The 14,259-nt window shown below is 35.4% G+C and overlaps 1 protein-coding gene across 9 annotated transcripts in view; it reads right to left on the bottom strand.

The window, feature by feature from the left end:
* The window catches only part of LOC128867548 (facilitated trehalose transporter Tret1-2 homolog), a 48,592-nt gene extending 37,548 nt beyond the window's left edge, over positions 1 to 11,044 (bottom strand). For 8 of the 9 annotated variants that reach the window (XM_054108883.1, XM_054108885.1, XM_054108886.1 and 5 more), the window contains exon 1: positions 10,900 to 11,044. The gene's annotated coding sequence lies outside the window, so the exon portion shown is untranslated. The other variant, XM_054108892.1, reaches the window with a different exon arrangement.
* Positions 11,045 to 14,259: the final 3,215 nt, after the last annotated feature.

Genomic DNA, 14,259 nt, shown 5'->3' with positions numbered 1-14,259 from the left:
AAAATACCTTGGAACGCTTGGCTGGGAAGTGTTACCCCACCCGCCGTATAGTCCAGACATAGCTCCCTCCGATTATCATTTGTTCCGGCATATGAGTCTCGATTTGGCGGACCAGCGGTTCTCCTCGTACGAGGCTACCAAAATATGGGTTGAGTCATGGATAGCCAAGCAGCGGCCAGAATTTTGGAGAAACGGCATCCGGAAATTGCCCGAAAGGTGGGCGAAAGGTGTAGCTAGCGATGGCCAATACTTCGAATAAAATATTTTGTACCGTTTTTTCACAATAAAGCCCCAAATCTTCGAAAAAAACCTTTAAAACTAATTCAACCTCCCACAATTAGCGAAAAATTGTTGAATTTTCACTTTTTGTTTAATTTTCTTGGTTTTACTAGAAGCTATACTATACTAAAATATATTTTTTTTTAGTTTTTGGTTTCTGATGAAAATTGCGACCTGCATCTTTTCCGCCGCACGACACATGCACACTCTAGGCGCCTCGGCAAAATGCTTGTGCCAGGCATAATATGGCATATATTTTAATGAAAAAATCTGAGAAGACTGCTGAAACATATAACAATAAAACCTGAAAGTTTCGTTTCAATCGAATATTTCTTTCCTTCCCAAAAAAATCCACGAAAAAGTCGATTTTTGAAGCTTCTAAAGCAGGCTCATCCCTTAAGTGGAAATATTCAACCACTTCAACAACTACAACATAATAGTTTCATATCTATAAGGGACTTAACATGTAATAGAACTTAAGGCAGGACTATGTAAGTAGATATTGCAATAAACTTAGTGAATAGCCATCGTTGATAACCCTTATCGATAAGTTTCTAGAGTAGTAACTTGTGAGTCTATTGAAAATCGCACTAAAATTGCAATGCCAAGACGCTTTTCACCCATGCGTTAGTCTATAAAATTTGAAGTGACCGTTGTGATGAAGTGAGTTGAGCTCAATTGAATTGATTAGACAACATCTGGTTAAACGATTTCTGAAAGGTTTTGTCGTGCACCTTGCGGGCTTCTTCTAACTCTCGTAAGCCTTAGTATATCGATATGTTTAAAATTTTCCCCTAGTTCCTAGGCGGAACAAAAGACCTCAATAAACAGTTTAAAGTTAGATTTATTCAAAGCTAAGACCTCCTTAATGCGCTTCTGCTTCCACTAGTCGCCTCTGCGTGTTAAATGGCCTACCTACCCTAAGCCTTAGTATTGGGTTGTTCGGAAAGTAATTTCGTTTTTTTGTGGGGAAAATGAAAGACGATCTTCGTAAAATGAATAAATATTTAATTAAATCATATATTGGTCATTCTAATCCAACAATTTTGCCATCTTTCTGGTAGTAGCATGACTCCACGCTCATACAATTTTTTGACTTTGCTGGGAAAAAACTGATTCAGGAGATTTTTGACGTGTTCATTTGAGGTAAAGGTTTTACCGTCCAAAAAATTTTGCAGTAACCGGAACAAATAATAATCCGAAGGGGCCAGGTCTGGAGAATATGGTGGGTGTGTCAGTACATCCCATCCAAGCTGTAAAAGCTTGTTGTGTTATCTGGTAAAATCTCAAAAAAAGTGAATCCTTTAAAGTTCCACCAAACAGGCAACATCAGCTTTTTTTGATGGATATCGGCTTTTGAAATGCTTTGAGCCGGTTCATCTTTTCTGCCCCATGATATCTTGCGTTTGACATCCGTATAGGTATACAATCCATTTTTCTTCTCCAGTAATGATGCGCTTAAAAAATAGATCACTTTGATGACGCTTGAGGAGTGAAGCACAAACGTCAACGCGACGACACAAATTTCTCTCCATGAGGAGCCCATATATCAAGATACGAGGTTAAACCCAGGCCTTTCAGGTGGTCATAAACAGGTGAATTCGCTAAATTTAACCTCTCACCGATCTCACGTATTGTTATTCGCCGGTTTGCATCAAATAATACGTTTATCGCGTCTTTAATAGCTTCAACCGGCCTTCCAGAACGTCGTGCATCTTCAACAACAAAATTGACGGATCGAAATTTTGCAATTCAGTTCTGGCACGCATGGCATATTTTCAGCACATCTTCTGCATAAACATCGGTTAATTTCTTTCTGGCTTGAACAGCATTTTTACCTTTTCCATAGTAAAGACGTAAAATATGACAAAATTGTTGCTTATTGCTCTTCATATTTCAAAGGCCACCAAAAACTACTGCGTAAAATCAATTGAACTTATTCACACACAAGTCTTGCTATAACAGCTGCCAAAACATATAATGACAATCCGACTTAAGTGTAAAGTTAGCTGTGAAAAAATGCAATTAAATCCTCTGTCGGGAAAAAACGAAATTACTTTCCGAACAACCCAATACTTTTCTTATACGTTTGCAGTTTAAACCCCTATCGGAAATGTTTTTAAGTACAATTAGTGTCCCTTTTAACAACCTCATTCAGACATAATTGTTCAGAACCATCCAACATAACAACTTTAGGCGATATAATCTCGCATATCAGTCGTCGCATTAGAAGCACTCAACTACAACGAACATCTGTTAACTAAGTACCCTCAACATTTACCTACTTTAGTATATCTGTTTTAGAGAGCTTTGTTTTTAATGTCGATAGCGAGACAAATTATTTAATTCCATTTTCTCGAGAGCAACAAAAAGTAGCAAAAATGAGAAATCCACAATTTTTATATTACACAGTTATACAAAAAATGTGTCTATTATGGTAATACGAAACCAATTTTGTTTTGGATCAGCTCTTATTTAGAAACTAAAGGAAATAACGAGTTTCTTAATAGCCTTACTTTCTCCGTATGCACAAAGCAAATCCCTTTCCAGGGGCTTTCAAATTTTCCCCTTTTTTCTGTTTTGCTTTAGAAATTCATTTACAATCCAAAGAATACCTTTTCAATGTTTTAAGCTTAATAGAAAGTCTAGGGACTTTCCCCATAAAATCAGTTAAGTGATGAGCGTCGAACGAAAGATGAATAGGAACGAAAACTTTAATAGCGTTTTTTTAGAAATACGTTTTTTTTCGTTGTCGAATATAATTCGAAAAACATTTTCGAAATATAATTAAGATATCAATTAAAAATGTATTCTTTAATATATTGGCCTTTGCATGCACCACAAATTTTATATTAATTATCATTAAAAATACTATTTTGATCAATTTGTTTAGAAAACAGTGTAATTTTTTCTTTGTCACTTCAAATTTTCATTTTTTTTTTTTTTGTTAAGAGCAAAGTGGAATAACTTATTTACATAAATGAAAAATTTTGGTCTCGTTGATTTCAGTTCATTACAAAAGGCTATACATTCCACGGCGCAAACGAGCCACGTTTGAGCAACAGTAGCCCCGCCATCCTTTTTTTTTATTCGGTTGGTCAATCACGCATAAGTCTCCATCAGTAATTTGTCCCCATACATCCCGCGACAAAATTGTAGGCCATCAATATTTCAGGCGACCGCCGCAGCCGTTTTGGTTAGTACGTGCTTACCTTGCAGGAGTGCGTAGGTTCGAATCTCCGTGCGTGAAACAGCAAATCATAGGAAAAGTTTTTTCTAATAACAGTCGCCCTCGGCAGGCGATGTCAAACCTCGGAGTCGACTTAGAACTGTAAGGTCCCTCCATTTGTGGAACGACAGCAAGACGCACGCCACAAATAGGAGAATGAGCTCGGTCAAACACCCAAAGGGGTGTATATCTATTATTTCTATTGAAATCTATCCGGGTGTAGTACAATGGTCTCCTGACTGAGTGCTTGGACTTGTCCAACCCCCCACACACATCTAATCTGATCTAATCTAAGGCTGCGCTGTTCAGCGGTGCAGTGCTTGCCTCGTCCCATAGTTGAAAAATTATTAATCAGGTGATATGGAAATATATTTTGACACAAATTTTTATGCGCCAATTATTAAATTAATATTTTGATCAATTTTGACTGTTTTTTTTTTAATGCAACTATTTTTATAAGGAGGCTGGCCTCTGGAGGAAATCTCTCAAGGGACATGGTAGCATTTTTAGGCAGTTAATACCGTATTTCTCTGAACTTCGTACATATCTCTCTACCCACAAACTGGAGGTTGAGGGTCATACAAGGGTAATCTTTATAAGCCGGCAGGATAGAAACGAGGAGAAAATCTGTACCGATACTGGCGCCGCTGTCTTCACTGAAGGCTCCAAGATGCAATCGGGAGTCGGAGCATTGGTTTTCTCTTAATCAGCCAAAAATTCTATTTCCTTAAAACTGCCGAATACTGCTAGTATTTTTCAGGCATCTTTGCGAGGCTCAAGGCATGCAAAATGCTTATGGAACGCGGAAGCGAAGGGAGTTAGTATCTCCCACCATTTTTTTCGAAAGTCAAGCTGCGAAGAGCCTTTAGATGATGCAAGTGGTCAGATCCAAACTGGTCAACTGCTGTATGGAGGAGCTGAAATTGCTTTGGCAGATAACATTTTTTGACAGGGCATAGGAACATATAGAGAAATGAAATTGTTGATGAACTTGCCAGGAAGAGGTCGGCTGAATTGGTCTCCCCCAGATCATTGACATCCTCCTGACTGTTGTTAAAGTGGAACTGCGAAACTTATTTCTCAGGAAAGCGCAGAATAGATGCAGCTCCAATTCTTCATGTGTTATTTTAAAAACAGGCCTTTGGCCCCAATATAATATATGGAGGACTCAGAAAATCCTTTGGACTCCTAAATTTCCAAACTCGTAGCTGTGCGGGTTTACCATTTAATAGACATTGCAGAAGTTGTGTGGACCTTTTAGAGAAGGATACTATTGACCACTTTCTCTGTAAATATCCGGGTTTGGCAGCTTGGAGCTCCATTCTTCGAGAGCCGCCAGGCAGCGCTCTAACATAAATTCCATTAACCTTCTCTGTTACATCAACAGCTCTGTATGGCTGCAGATATCTGCCTTTTGGAAGTCACAAAATGGTATTAAAACGGCGCTTTAACCCCTTACCGTTCCATTTAGCTCGACGAAACTCGAGTCCAAGTGTTACGCGTGAACGCGTAGGAAACAGATCAGAATAATGCAAACTACTTTGTAACAGCAATTATGAGACTCGTGACTAACTCTGGTTGTACGCCAGAAAGACGATAGAAAGTATCATTCAATCACGACCCAGGCACGTGATGCTTACGTTTGGCCCGACGATCTATGCACGGGTCTGGCTCGTCATATTCATATTTGGCCCGACGATATATTCACGAGCCTGGCTCGTCATATTCATGTTTGGACCAAAATTTCCATCACGAGTCAGACTCGTTAAAGCACGACAAGGGGTTAATGCTATTTGGGGAGTGCCAAACTGGTACTTCACCATTTCACCTACCCACCCACAATTTTTGTACAAAAGCCAATAAAATGTTTAAAAAAAAAATTATTTGTACGGTTTGCTTTAACTTCCTTACGCTGTGTATCCCCAATGCCTTTCTATGGTACATAAATGAACCTAAACCCTATAAGCAAAAAGTATTGCGAATTTCTATTAATATTAATCTATCTGAATAGTCAGCTAAGTCTGTGAGGATATAATAATCCATTGACTTATAAATAAATAAATAAATAATAAAAATTACATTAAACTTAATTCCAAAAATTAGGTTACTTGCGATTTATACTTAAGGGGCTAGGGGTAATCAGAAATTGCAAAAATTGTATTTTTTCCATCTTCTTAAAGTAGAATATCATAAAAATATTTCGTGAAAATTTAAAGTGATTCCGACAAATACTTTTCGAGTTATTCAACAAATAACAAAGGCCGCTCGGGCGCTCCGGAGCGTTAGAGAGCAAGTAACTGGATGTTGCACATATGAAAGTGGCAGATAAGAACGCTATCAGAGCTATGACGGCTGAAGAACTTTTATATGGTCCAGGAATAGATGATACAGTGTAAGTAATTAAATAATTCGTATAACTCTACATCAATCGATAGCAAAACTTTAAATGCGTTTTTCTCAAAACTACCTTTTTTGAACTGCTGATCACTGTAACTTAAAAACCGCTTAGTAGATATCAATAAAATGTATGCTGCTTTTGAAAAACATAAAAAACTCGTACCTGATCGAAGGATTTTTTTTTTTTTCAAAAATCTCGATTTTTTTTAACAATTAATTGTCGGTTTTTTTCGAAAATCTGAAAAATATTTCCTGAGGCCGCCATTTTGTTAATTTAAAAAAAAAAGTTTCGATCAGGCAAAAGATTATCTATTAATAAAACTAATTTCTTTTGCCCGATTGCTTTTAGATGAATCTCCAAGGACTTGTGATGATCACCGCAAGGGACTTCTGGAGAAACGGGCTCCACACAAACAGCGATAACTTTTACAATAATTAATTTTTTTTTTGTTTTTGAAATTTTGCTTAAGTCAAGTCAAGACATGATGAATTAATGCTATGTTTTTATTTTTGTAAAATAAAGCAACTGACTAGCAAAAAAAAATTATTGAAAATCATCATTTTTTCATGCCTCTGACTACCCCTGACCCCTTTAGCTTTTCAATCATACAAAAACATGAAATTAGTGGTGCGTAAATTTAAAATTAAACCTTTTTGAAAAACTCAGAGAGTTCCGCTTTGGCGATTGCATGCCAATAGATCCTTTGGCATTACTTTGACATTTTTTTTTTCAATACACACTTGATATAAAATACTAATGCCTGCCACTTATGGTTTGCTGGAGAAGGTAATTGCATACTTTGCTACTGCCGAAACTGGTTACTACGTTGCCAACCGCAAAACTTAGCACATTTTTTCTACAAATTTTAATATTTGAAATTTTGTATGATTTTCACTTTTCACATTTCCCAGCATACTCGTGCAGTACTATGCATAAATGTATATATGTACCTACATAGACAACCATAAACATACATATGGACATATATAACCACACTTTATCGATGCAGGCAGCAGGCCACAAAGTTCTTGAGTCGCGACACTTGTCTTGTAGCAGGATATTAATACTCTTCAAAGTTTCTCATTTCATTTGAGGCACATTTTTTTAACCGACATGAGCAAAATTTAAGGACTCACGCTTCAAACGTTCTTAAAAGAAACCGTCAGTTATATGCGCGTTGTCTTGACTTACGTAAATTTGCTGCAAAGCGTCCGCGTACTTCGAGCCGTTTTCGAACAATGGCAAGACGTCGATGAACCGCCACAGCCCAAGTGCCCGAGTGCATATCGAATTGCCAGCCAATATCGGTAGAAAAATTCAATTCGAACAATTGAACGATGAAGAATGAAACAAATGGCAGAGGACAAATAGTGTGAGTTCTTATTAGCCGGTCACACGCGACGCTATCGGCGTTCAGCTGACCGATCAATTGTCGCATTTCAAGTCACTTCACCATTAACTTCCATTATGCGCGCATATCAATATTTGTACACTTGTGCGCACAATAATAGCAACATGACATAGCGATAGGTTTTCACTAATTTATATAAATATTTTTTATTTGCTTATAAATGTGTAGATTATGCCCGAGAATGGCAGAAACAAGAGAGTGCATGGCGCCATACTAGTCTAGTTGTGTAGTGTTGGCAACCCTTTGCTCTTCGCAATAAATTTAGCGCCTTTTTATACCCAAAATATGAAAGTTTTTTAGTTTGATGTTAGCTTCTTTTTTTAATTTGAAGCTACCAAAATTGTGGGCTCAAAAAACCAATTTGTACAATTAAAATAAAAAAGGCTAAGAAAGACCAGTCTAAGAAGATTTTACCGCAATTAAAAATGTGTTGATTCTTTTACAATTGGATTTTTTGAAAGCGGAAATCCCTTTTTTTGCTACTTTTAAGGTTATGCAAGAATATTGGATCTACTTCTCGCAACTCTTCTTCCAACTCAACTTCCAAAAAGTCTTTCTATTTACTTGATACGAATTAAATCCATAGAGGTGTAATTATACAAAAATAAACAGAAAAGTAGTATATAATACTGAAAAAAACATAATCACGTTTTTGAAAAAGAAGACCCTATGTTGTTCCATAACCTCAAATATAGTATACAAGTGTTTTTCGGCCCTCTTTTAAAGTGATTTTCTTAACATAAGTCTTAAGTACGGCTCCGCCGTAGCCGAATGGGTTAGTGAGTGACTACCATTCGGAATTCACAGAGAAAACGTAGGTTCGAATCTCGGTGAAACACCAAAATGAAGAAAAAGTTTTTTTCTGATAGCGGTCGCCCCTCGGCAGGCAATGGCAAACCCCCGAGTGTATTTGTGCCATGAAAAATTTCTTCATCTTCTCCCCATACAATCATTTCAAAATATCACCATTTTTGGCCTTTACATAAGAAAAGAAACTAAATAGTTCGACCCAAATTGGGGGACATCAGAATTCGTTTTAGAGGTATGGTTCCTTCGGCAGAGTTTCTTATTTTGATCCCTAGAATATGATTTCCACAGAGCAATGGGAGATTTTTTTGCCTCCCCACAAATCGGCCCGGTCTAATATATATATAAGTCTTAAATACAAGGATGGATTTTGAAAACCCTGCTTTCCCACACAGTCTATTTTACACAACCATAACAAATTTATTTTAAAAAACCCACACAGTAAAGGGAATTTGTCACGCATACAAAGTTCTTTAAGTAATTCAAAAAAATTAGGTTTTTTTTCTTTCAATGGACATTTTGATTGATTGAGTGATTTTTTTATTTCAAAAACTAGACAACAATGCAGTTGTGAGCTAGAGATTTGATCAGAGAATATTAATGAACATTCTCCATTGGACATTCTCCATTAACATTCTCTGATTTGATTGCTCGAAGAGGAGAAAAAAATGTAAATAAAGCGAACAAATGTCAGACAAAAATAAAGCAGGCCAAAGACGGATACAAATCGAGACAATCAGTTGAAACTCATTTCGCCACACTCTTAACACACGTACAAATAACACATGAAAACTCACCAGCACCAAAAAATCGCAATCGACGAAAATGTGCCCAGATGATAAAAAACGTAAAGCTAAATAGAACTGAGTGAAACTGAAACTGAGTGTTTTTTGAAAATTACCGTCGCGGGGATCTATTCGACCGATTTGCATAAACTTTTTCTTAATTATTCCGAGTTACAACCTCGTGAATCTGAACCGTTCACTTTTTATAAATATTTGCATAGTTCGCTGGAATTAATTTTTGCTTTTAATTTTTCAGTCCCTCAAAAATCGTTTTTTTGGTGCAAAGCGCTTTTCATATCGAGAAAAACTTTTTTTGGGTAAATAAACCGTTCAGATTCACTAAAAAACATTTTTCTACAATAATCATTTAATTTTTTTAATTTCAGTTGAGCTGCGTTTTCAGTCGAGCTCCAATTTTGGAAAAAAATGCCAGTTCAAAGTGGCTAAAAGTCTGCATTGATTTCTGATAATTTTCTTTCCTGTTTATGATATTATGGATTTCCTTTTATTAATTTTTTTTTTTTTTAAGAGGAAGACAACTTGCCGACAAGACCGCCAGCGAAAAATAAATGAGTCACAACAAGAGCCACATAACTTAAAGTTTCAAGCTTTGTACAAAATTTTAACTAATTCCGAAACTTTTCATTTAAATTTCATTATTTTCAATTATATATTTTGGAAAAATTTCTAGTGTGCAGCCCTTTGATGTTTAGTTAGCAAAGTGTAAGCTTGAATGGGCTAAAATTTTGTTTACTCTCCGCTTTGTGTATTTCCTGCATATAAAAGAAGTTTCGAAGAAAATGCAAGAAAGCAAAAAAAAACAAAAAAACAAAAAAAGCAAAAATTAACTGAAATTTTGCGCCACTTTGAACTCACTCTTTATTATGCCAAAATCAAAAGGATTACAAAACTACGTACCCAGAATTTTGCTGATAATTCTGAAGAAAAAGTTCGTAATTATAATGTAAATTTATGAAATTTCTTTAATTTTGTTCGAACTTTGGAACTTTGAATTGCATTGTATAAGCTGCGATGAAGAAAATAATGAGGTGGTACCGTTATTTTTCTGTAGTGGTGCCGTTACTTTGCTCTCAGCGAATTTCAGCTGATTTTTGAGACGTCACACTAGCCCAGTTGGTGACCAATGTGACCAGATTATCATTTTCGTAACTTGATTTAACATTTGTTTGTTTTCTAACTGACTAGTCCAGTTGGTGATCAATGTGACCAGATTACCATTTTCGTAATTTGATTTAACATTTTTTTGTTCTCTAACCGCGGAATTTTAGTTCCTTCTTCCTGACATTTTATAATATAAAATAAAATAAAAGTTTGCATAAAATTAAACATACATTTTTTAAAAATTAGTTCAATAATTCACTCAGTTCATATCTATAATTATAAGGTTTTGTTGAAGAACGAATTGTATTTTTATAAAAAAATAATAAAAAAAATTTATAAAAAAAAAAAATTAATAAATAATAATAAAAAAATTATATGAAAATAAATAAATAGCCAAAAATTTCTAGCATGTCGCGCTGCTATTATTGTGAACACAGCTGTGTGTCTACAAATGCACAAGAGAGTATACATACACACACACACTTATGCGCGAGGCTATGCATCGAGAAGACGAGCCATTCGCTTTGTTGGTGTATTTGATTGTTCATCTAATACATAAATTGCAACTTGGTAATTTGTGCAATTTTATGGCTAACAGCTTGAACAATCTTTTACTCACTTAATGCGGGCAATAAGCAACACGACGGCTCACTACACTGCGCTGCGCTGCATTCTCAATTGCTGGAAAATTGCGTCAGTCTCATGCTCCCTTTTTGTTGAGCAACACACTTAGTGAATATGTCGAAATGTGTAATATGAAAAATAGCAAATTAATGATTTTGCCAAGCAGTCCGTGCAGTTCGTGTACGGAACATATGCAACTTCCACTGATTTCCACACACAAATTTTACAAACAGTTATTGCTTACATTAGCAGCAAATAGCAAACGGCAAATAGCAAACAGCAAACACGGCAGTATAATTTGTCACGGACATTGCAAAACAGGAACGCCAAACACCACTGACACAACAAGTTCCCGCGTATCGTCTCCACATACGCTTCGCCGCTCTATTCGCCTGTTTGCTGTCGTTTATTCGCTCGCCAAGTGAACTTGACATTGGCAGCAACAAATGTACGTACGTACGAAGTCTCCCTCTGGCTGGTGTTTACCGAAAAACGATGGGCTTATTTGCAGCTTATTGTAGTAAAAAATAACTATGGAGGATATTTTTTTTTTGTTTTTCAAATTCTCTGCTGCATATCCAAATAGATGTAAATAGTGAGAATACAATCCCAAGAATCACTTTCTGCACATTTACCTACTTAGGCAAGTAACGTCTTTTTCAATAGTGACGGACAAATTTTTATATCTATTTAATTACAGTCTCCTATTTTTCTTATGGATCTCGTGATCGCAAATCCTCATTGAAGATTTAAATGTAAAAAATTTTAAATTTGTTGAAATTTATATTACTACCGAATTTCTGAGTTGTGACCATCGTTTCACCACGCAGACTGCGCCTACTGTAGTCTATAAATGCGATTTCGCATATTCACTATTGAATTTTTCTGCACTAGTGAGATAACGCATCGGAAATCCATTTATAAGAGCCAATAGAATATCTATGTATTCTCAAGTAGGTCCTTAGAGCAATTAGAACTGAACGGCGAATTTGACTCGAAACTTACTTGAGCATATTGCGGACAATGGTGGAAATGATTTTTCTGATGTTTCAAGCCGTTAATTACATTATAAAATGGTACAATAAGCTTTGCGATTCGATAAGAGAGGGTGTTGCTACTAGCCATTTTTGTTTTTTTTTTTTTTGCTAAGGGTGCCATTTCATGTAAAGGTATGTGAAGTTTCATTTCGATCTGTCAATTCATTCTTTGTTTCCAAGCCATTTATGGTAGTATCGAGGACATTCAACAGCATTTTCTACAATGGAAAAAACTAAGTCTCGTACAGTGATTTAATTTTTATTTTTGGGAGGTTTAAAAGCAAAGAAAATTTATGCGGACTTTAAACGTGGTCGTGCAAACCTTGAGGACGATCCAGTTAAACGACGTCCAAAAATCCAAAAACTGCACCAACATCAAAAATCATACAAAAAATAGAGGGCATCGTATTGGAAAATCGTCGAGTGACCTGAAAGAGATTTTGTGGAAGCCCTAAGCATCTTATTGGGTAGTTTCCAAAGGATAAAGTGAATTTTGTGCATCGATTCATCATTCTGGAGCAGACTTGGGTACATAACCAGGTTCATAAATCAAGAGGCTAAAGAGTGGTGTCAACCTGGTTCTTCTGCTCCGAAACAAGATTATGTCCAGAAATCGGCCAAGATGGGGTTAGCATCAATTTTTTGAGATGCGAAAGGAATTTCGTGTGTGGATTACTTGCAAAATGGTGAAATAATAAATTCAGAATATAACTGTAACCTTGGAAGGAAAAAATACGTAGAAAAATACCCAATTTGCAAAAAAAAAGTTCTGTTTTATCAAGACAATGCACCGAATTTTAAGATTATTTATGTGTATGCAGTTTTTTAGTCTATTCGTTTTAGTGTAACAAAGTGCAATTTTCAAGTGACAATTTTTGTTTTTTTTTTTTATGACCATGCTAGGCTTCTGCTTCCATATAAAAAATCGAGCAACTACTGTGCCGAAAAGAAAAAAAAATGATCCCAAAGAACGTACTTTTCTCCTAGTAGCTTTGTACATCAACAAATCGCATGAGAGAATTGAACACCCCGCGCGTAATTCTAGAGAAGCCAATTCATACGCAAATAGTGACAGTGGGATGTGGATTACACAGTAATGACATCATTCGCCCATTATTTTTAATGCAGCAAGAAAGCTGCCTAGGTACCGGTCAAAGATGTAATTGTAAGGGCTTTCATAATTATTATATAAATATTATCAGTCCAGTTGAAGATAAAAATTGATGGTCCAGGAGCGGGGATTTTCCCAAGTTATGTTATTTTGCCAAGTACTCTGAAACAGCAGATATCGATTTAGCCCCAGAAGGCATGTTTTATATTGTTACGTTTTTACCCAACTAAATTGTCTCACAAAAATACCTCTGAGTTCGATCACTTGATTGCTAAATAAAATGTATAAAGTAGTGGCAACACAACTCGCGAGCAATCTGCGGGTCTTTAGGTCCATACGCAAAATTTATTTATTTTATCAAAAAAAAAAAAGAAAAAAAACACAGAAAACACATTTAAATCCGATTAAACCAATTCTATCTCGCACTCCACTTGTACTCACTAACTGTGAAGAATTCTTAATTTTTTTTTTTTTTGATAATCTGAAAATATAGTATCTTAAGAATATACTATGAAATTTTCATGCCGAAATTCTCAATATTATAGCTTCCACAGCCCACTAACTAGGTACCTGTACCTCAAACTTTAAACTCAATTATCTCGAAACATTTTTTTTTAAACTGCTCGTTTTGTAACTCAAAAAGTTATCGACCGATTTGTTTGAAGTTTGGTGAGGCCTTTCTGTACATTACTATCGGAAGGATAAACCTGAAATTTTAGGTATTTCGCATTGATAAATTACTTTTTGGAGGTTAAAAATGTCAATTAAACAGCCCTAAATTCTGACTTTTTTCAAAGGCTTATTTTACAATTAATTTTATACTTTTTTTAGTTTTATAGGTTCATCTTTTCCATTAATATGTTATAAAGGAAACTAATTAAATTTAATTAAACTTTACCTTATTTTTAATGTTAATTTAATTTTCTTTAATTTGTTTTATCTAATTTAACTGAATGAGATTTAATTTAAATTTATTTTATCTTACTTTATTTTATGTTTATTCAATTTGCTTTTGTTTCACTGAATTATATTTAATTTAATTTAATTTTATTTTATTTTTTTATGTGAATTTAATTTACTTTAATTTGACTGGGTTAGATTTAATTTAACTGAATTAGATTTAATTTTATTTTATTGATTTTTATTTTATTCCAAATTAACTTCCCCATTAGCGCTCTTTAGCTTCCTAATTTGTTTTCTATTGTTCGATTGAAAAAGACGCTCTAAAAAAAATCTATTTCAAAAACGTTGCATAGTCGTTACCTAATTTCATTTCTGTCAAACAAAAACTCCAAATCACCCCCTGTGCAGCGAGTCGTGCCGTTTTCGCGCAAACACGATTGCGCTGTAATTTTATTTTTAAACACAACACAAAACCACCTTCACCTCCAATTTCACCCTACCACAACTGCATCCCCGCCGGTGGCAGGCGTCAGGTAGACTTTTGCTTTCTTGT

This window comes from Anastrepha ludens, chromosome 6 (genome assembly GCF_028408465.1).
Source record: "Anastrepha ludens isolate Willacy chromosome 6, idAnaLude1.1, whole genome shotgun sequence".
NCBI classification, from domain to species: Eukaryota; Metazoa; Arthropoda; class Insecta; order Diptera; family Tephritidae; genus Anastrepha; species Anastrepha ludens.
Note: the sequence above shows the minus strand (reverse complement) of the source record. Positions and strands in the feature narration are given on the sequence as shown.